General features: G+C 33.1%; 1 long non-coding RNA gene across 5 annotated transcripts; it reads left to right on the top strand.

The window, feature by feature from the left end:
- Positions 1 to 863: 863 nt before the first annotated feature.
- On the top strand, positions 864 to 5,176 carry LOC103433310 (uncharacterized). Of its 5 annotated transcripts, none has more exons than XR_001789752.3 (11): positions 864 to 1,002; positions 1,088 to 1,233; positions 1,529 to 1,641; positions 1,996 to 2,039; positions 2,292 to 2,363; positions 2,754 to 2,873; positions 2,960 to 3,079; positions 3,269 to 3,288; positions 3,416 to 3,581; positions 4,452 to 4,562; positions 4,796 to 5,176. It is a non-coding gene; the product is annotated as an uncharacterized lncRNA (long non-coding RNA). The 5 variants fall into 5 exon arrangements; XR_011580070.1 differs by having other exon boundaries at positions 1,996 to 2,184; positions 2,297 to 2,363; positions 2,965 to 3,079; XR_001789751.3 differs by having other exon boundaries at positions 1,996 to 2,184; positions 2,297 to 2,363.
- The last annotated feature ends 678 nt before the right edge of the window (positions 5,177 to 5,854 follow it).

Raw genomic sequence — 5,854 nt, 5'->3', positions numbered from 1 at the left:
GCAACTAATTAAACAAATGGGCTTTCTCCTACTTCAGAGGGGTTTTGAATTGAGGAAATTTCAGATTTTATTCCCTTCCCTATATATTTAGATACCATAATTAAAACACCAGTGCCTATATTAGAATGATTTTTTTTTCAAGTATTATGAAAAGGAAATGGGTTAAGTTTATTTTAACAAAAAACTATGCTATAACTTTATTTAATGAAAAAAAAATTAAATATTAATGAAGAACCTTTAAATTTTAGTAAAAATGACAAAAGAACTTAAATTTTAAAGCAAATGACATAATTTTAATATTAAAAAAATTATAAAAAAAAAACCTCCCCCACATCCATCATAGACACTGTTTATGAAACTGAACACTATTTATGAAAATGGTACTACACTATTTATGTGTCTAGTTTCATAAATAGTATATAGTTCTTGGTCATGTTTCATAAATAGTGTTTAGTTATTAGTCTAGTTTCATAAATAGTATATAGTAATAGTACAGTTCCATAAATAGGGTCTCTTTTTTGTCCGGTTTCATAAATAGTGCCTAGTTATTGGTCAATTTTCATAAATAGTGCCTAGTTCTTGGTCATGTGTCATAAATAATGTTTAGTTTTTTATCTAGTTTCATAAATAGTTTCCACTTATTGGTTTAGTTTTAGAAATTATATATTATATATATATATATATATATATATACACTAAAAGAGAAAATGAACTGAAACACCGTTCATAAGCACAGTGTTCTTCCATTTTTGCCCTTGCTTTGATTCTTTTATTTCATTTCTACCCCCGATTTACACGTGTCGTTCAACAGTGTTCTTCCATTCGATCCACGCGTCGATCATCGATGTGCGTCGATTGCCTCGATTTTCTTCTCGACTTTTTCCTTCCGTTTCCACTATTCTTTCTCACAATTCTCTGCTTTTGTTTCTCTCACTCTCCGACCTTGCGATCTCAATCACGAAAATCTGCTTCTATCACACTCCTATTGCCACTGCAGCAGAGGTTCTTCAAATTCTCCCCCTTTCTCATCCTAAACCCTAATTTCCAAACAATTATTTCTTAATTTCACATTTTTTATTTTGTTCAGGCATGAGTACCGCGCGTATTTCTACGAAGTCTTCAAGCTTTACACAAAGCTATGGATCGCAAGACACTCCTCCCTCTGTTCTCTCACGAATCTTCAGCTTTGTCTCTTTCACTCTTGAGGTACCTGCCGCTGTTACCGATCTGTAGGTAAGACTTCAATTTCCATATTAGGGTTCCATTTTTCTTCATTTCTGGAATTTGGTTTTAAAATCAGTAATTTATTTTTATTAAATTTGGTTGTGTGGTTAATTATTTTTGTTCTTAATTTTACTAATATTTTGAGCTCTTTTTTTCTTTACAAATTTCGATTAACTTGCCTGCAGTTGAATTATTTTAAAATTCCCTATATATTTATTATTTGTTTCGAGTAGCAGGTAACCAGGTAGTATATTTTTTAAAAACTCTGATTAATTTTTACATATTCTTCTTTTCTGGTGAGAAGGTTAGGGATAAGTTCGCAGCCAAACTCAAGAGTGAAACAACCTGTTTGCTCTGTTTTTTTTGTGGGACTACAATTCCAGATTCTTATGGCAACATGTCTAAACTGTTCAAGTTGTAAGTGCTGCTTTTGATTCCATCTTTTAGTAAGTTTAAAGGTAAAAGTGTGTGATCTAAGGACTACAATCTCTATTTATTCATACATCAGATTTAAAGCTCCAACTACGGAGGTGTAAATCCAAAAGATTTGTGATTAATCATAGCAACAATAGAGGGAATCATAGTTTTTGTTGGGAAACACATATTTCCAACCATTGTGCAAGGAACATCTTCTGTTTCTTTCTGATGTTGTATCACATTAGGTGATGGTGCTGGTTGTTTGGAATGACAATCGAGAAGTAGCTATTAATATTTAACACAACGAATCATGTCAAGATTGAAAATCTTTTGTGTTTTTGTTGTTTCTTTCAGGAGTTTGAGAAACTGCAACTTGCAAGGGCCTATTCCTGATTTGAGTACGATTCCAAACCTTGGTTATGCAAAGGTTTAAGTTTAATTGTGTAAAAAAAAGGAGAGATTGATCGCCGTTACTCATAGCTGTGTTTCAAGAAACAAGTTTATTTCTTGCCAATTTTGTGTACCCACTTTTTATTCATGATGGTTAGTGCTCGCTTGCAACCTAATTTGCTGCTATAAAGTTTTGTGTTTTACAATCTGTTCATGCTTAAACCTCTTCCAATTTTGCAATTCTATGTAAATCTTGCAAGTCAAGATAGGACACCTATCTGGGCAATGTTGGGATGTCTAGGCTTTCGTGGAGACGTAGACTTATGGAAGAGGTGAAGTAGCTTAGCTCTATCTCTTTAGCTCTTATCTATTCTGTTTAAGCTCATTGGTACTGGCTCTAAGGTTTTTTGGAACTCTCTGCTTTTGAAATCTGAAGCTTAGAATCCCATTCAACCACAAGGAACAAGAATAATTGAAAAAAAAAAATGTTTTGGCGTCCAAAAAGAAGCATGTGCAATCCTCTAATTTTATTAATATAAAAGAAGTGATGCAAATCCAGTAAAGATGTAAATAAGAGCTATTAGTGGAAAAAATAGTTGTATAATTCTAGGCCTTGAAGAAGGCTACAAAATATATGAGAATAACGTATTTCATAGTGTTTATGTTTGTTCATTTCTCCTTTACGGTTTTTTATGCCTGTTAACGCTTGAACAATGATGCAGGTCAATCAAGCAAATAAGATTCAAAAAGAAAACTCCACATTTGTTGCCAGCAATGCTCATGGGGAGAAGTATAGGAAACCAAAGCCTACAAATCTGAAGCCTTTTAGGTTTAGAACGGATGTATGTGAAACCTGTTGTGACCAATTTCTTTAATAAGTATTAATAGCATTGAAGCTTTATATGATATCTTTTGGGTTTTTTTTTAGGAAAGACGGATGTTTAAGGAAGCAACTTTGGAGAAAAAAGCTCATGCACCACTGAAGTAGATCACATTAGTCAGGAATCCAGGAGCAAAGTCAACAAGCAAACATCAGAATGTGATACAGGTATACTTGAGAGCTACAAATGCTTTGTGTGGTTTGAATCTGAGCAATTACATTGTGTATCACTGTCATATAGACAAATTTGTTATGTGTGATGGTGTATTTACGCATGACTGAAATGGACGATCTAATTTTATTCAATTTATAATTTTGGGTTTCTCTAATTTTCTGCTTTTTTTTGTGATTTATTAGATGAAAGTTTCAATCTTCAGGTACATTTTTCATATATGTACTCATCAAATGTCGCGATTACTGTTCCTTTGGTTTTTTGGGCTACAAATTAAATTTTGGGTTTCGTTTGATTGTTTGTGCTAATTGAGCTAATCTTTTGTTCTGTAGCAACAAGGAGAAATGAGTCGGCCGGAGGACTCTGAAAGATGATTGTTGTTGTTGCTGCTATAGATATGCTGGCGGATCCTGTGGAGGGAGAGTTAAGCTTGGATTGAGAAGTGGGATAATCCTCTGCAATGCTATCAATACAGTTCAAACTGGAGTTGTGCCCAAGGTGACCCTGATCCTTTGCTCCTTTTCCAATTTCTCATATTTGTGGTTATTATTGAATGGTATGCATATGGAAGAAATATGGGAACCATTGAAATGTTGAATACTTTGATTTTGTATATTTTTTCAAGGAATGGGAGAACCTTTGAATAAGTATGGTTCCTTAATTGAAGCAATTCATGTTCTGACTGGATCACTGTTTCACCTCTACGAAAACTGCCATTTCTTATAAAAACTGTTCTGTGTACATAACTATGTTCCAACCACCTACGGTATCTCAATGTGGTAGTCGAGCTATTATATCAATGCCACGGAAATCCTTGACAGTCAAAGAGTATACAATTAAGGAAATGCTAATAAGCTGTATATTTTGATTCTATAATCAAAATTTTGTAGTTTTTAGATATTGTGGATCTTAGTAAATTAGGTAGTACGAAGTACTCTTTTGCTTCTTTCATTGAATGTGGGTGAATCATAGTTGCATAAGTAATCTTCTCAAAAAAAATAGTTGCATAAGTAATGATGTAGTTTGCAATTTCGAAAAACATTTGGCTTACTACTCTGTCAGTTGTGCATCTAATCTTCTGTATGTCGGCATTATTCATGCTATCAAAAAAGCTCCATAGTGATCTTCTAGCTATGGATTAGCGGTTTCACTTTATGCATGTCCACGAAATCTGTTGTCAGATAATGCCTGCAACTCGGGCTTTTCCTTTAGTAAAGCTTATGGATACATTGCTAGACTACTAAGAGAACACGTAAAGTTTTATTACACCTCGTGTTTTTTTAGCTTTCATTTGTTTGCAATGAAACTTTTACTATCGTTTTACACTCCTAGAGAATCTCACTATAGCCCTTTTATCTGATTCTGCAGTCAATAAAAAATCTTCACTGAATACATAATGTTTGATGGAGTGACTCATGAAAAGCAACATGCACACCTGCAAGGGAAAAACTAGGGAAATTGCTAGAGACATTTCAAGTGGTGAGTTCTAATCTTTATGTACGTACTTGCAGAATAGGAGGAACTCCAATCCCATTTGTGTGTTTCGTATAATATATATACAAAATAACCTTTGCATTTGTTGTCTCCTTTCCTACAATTCATGAATTAATACCTTTTCATCCAATTGGTATTCTGAGTAAATTCACAACCAGTAATGAAAGCAAAATAATGAGCATTTTTCGTTTCTTAATTATTATTATTTTTTTTTTCAGATCATGGAATGCTTTTCTCTTGCTGAGATTGTAACCCAATCAATAAGCAACTGAAACACAGAAGTTCTTCATCGCATGTTAGTTTTGATCCATTTCTAAAAATCACATGCGTGCACAAGAAAAACATCTCTTTAGCAGCAAAGAAGAAAGAAGAGTGAAATACTGAACAACAATGTGAAAAGTTGGGACATAGAAAACAAGATTTTTTTTTTTTTTTTTGTATTATAACTATATGGATGTAAATAAGATAATTTTTAGGTATGATTTGTTCTTTATAGAACATAGGATGTCAATAGATTTTGATATAGATGTAAATAAATTTTTACGAGTCCCACACATTTAACAAAGTTTCAAAACCCGCGGCATTGCGCGGGCTCTTTAGCTTGTAGTACCTAATTATTGGTTTCGTTTTATAAATAATGTCTACTTAGTGGTCTAGTTTCATAAATAGTGTCTACTATTAATCTAGTTTCATAAATAGTGTCTACTTATTGGTCAAGTTTTATAAATAATGTCTAATTCTTGGTTCAGTTTCATAAGGTTTGAAACATAGACCATGTTTGGTCTTGTAAAAGCACACATTGTGCCGAAAATGATGAATCCATAAGTGATCTTTTAAATCAAAACCTTGAGAAGATTATGTTCTTAGTAATTATATCTTTTGTTTTTGTCGGAACTCAGTAATTATATCTAAAATGTTGTTTTCAATTACCAAATTAAAATACTGGTTATTATGTAAGTGATGGGAAAATTGTCCTTATAGCCGTAACATAAGCGATACACCACGTGTTATTATGTAAGTGGTAGGAAATTTTATTTTTTTATGTTATTTATTGGTGACACAAGAATCTCACCACTTGTATAGAGACATATGGTGTACTATCCCGTGTTCCGAGCACATTGAAAAATCTTTCATCATCTTGATTACTATTGGAAAACAGCACCACAAAAATAAAACTGGGGAATGTCATTCAAGTTGAAGAAAAAAAAATCTAGCTAACAGCGGGAGAAAAAAGAGGAGTGTGGAAGGGGGTGGGTGTACATGTGCCCATAATGCAA

Source organism: Malus domestica, chromosome 04, assembly GCF_042453785.1.
Source record: "Malus domestica chromosome 04, GDT2T_hap1".
In the NCBI taxonomy this organism is placed as follows: domain Eukaryota; kingdom Viridiplantae; phylum Streptophyta; class Magnoliopsida; order Rosales; family Rosaceae; genus Malus; species Malus domestica.
Note: the sequence above shows the minus strand (reverse complement) of the source record. Positions and strands in the feature narration are given on the sequence as shown.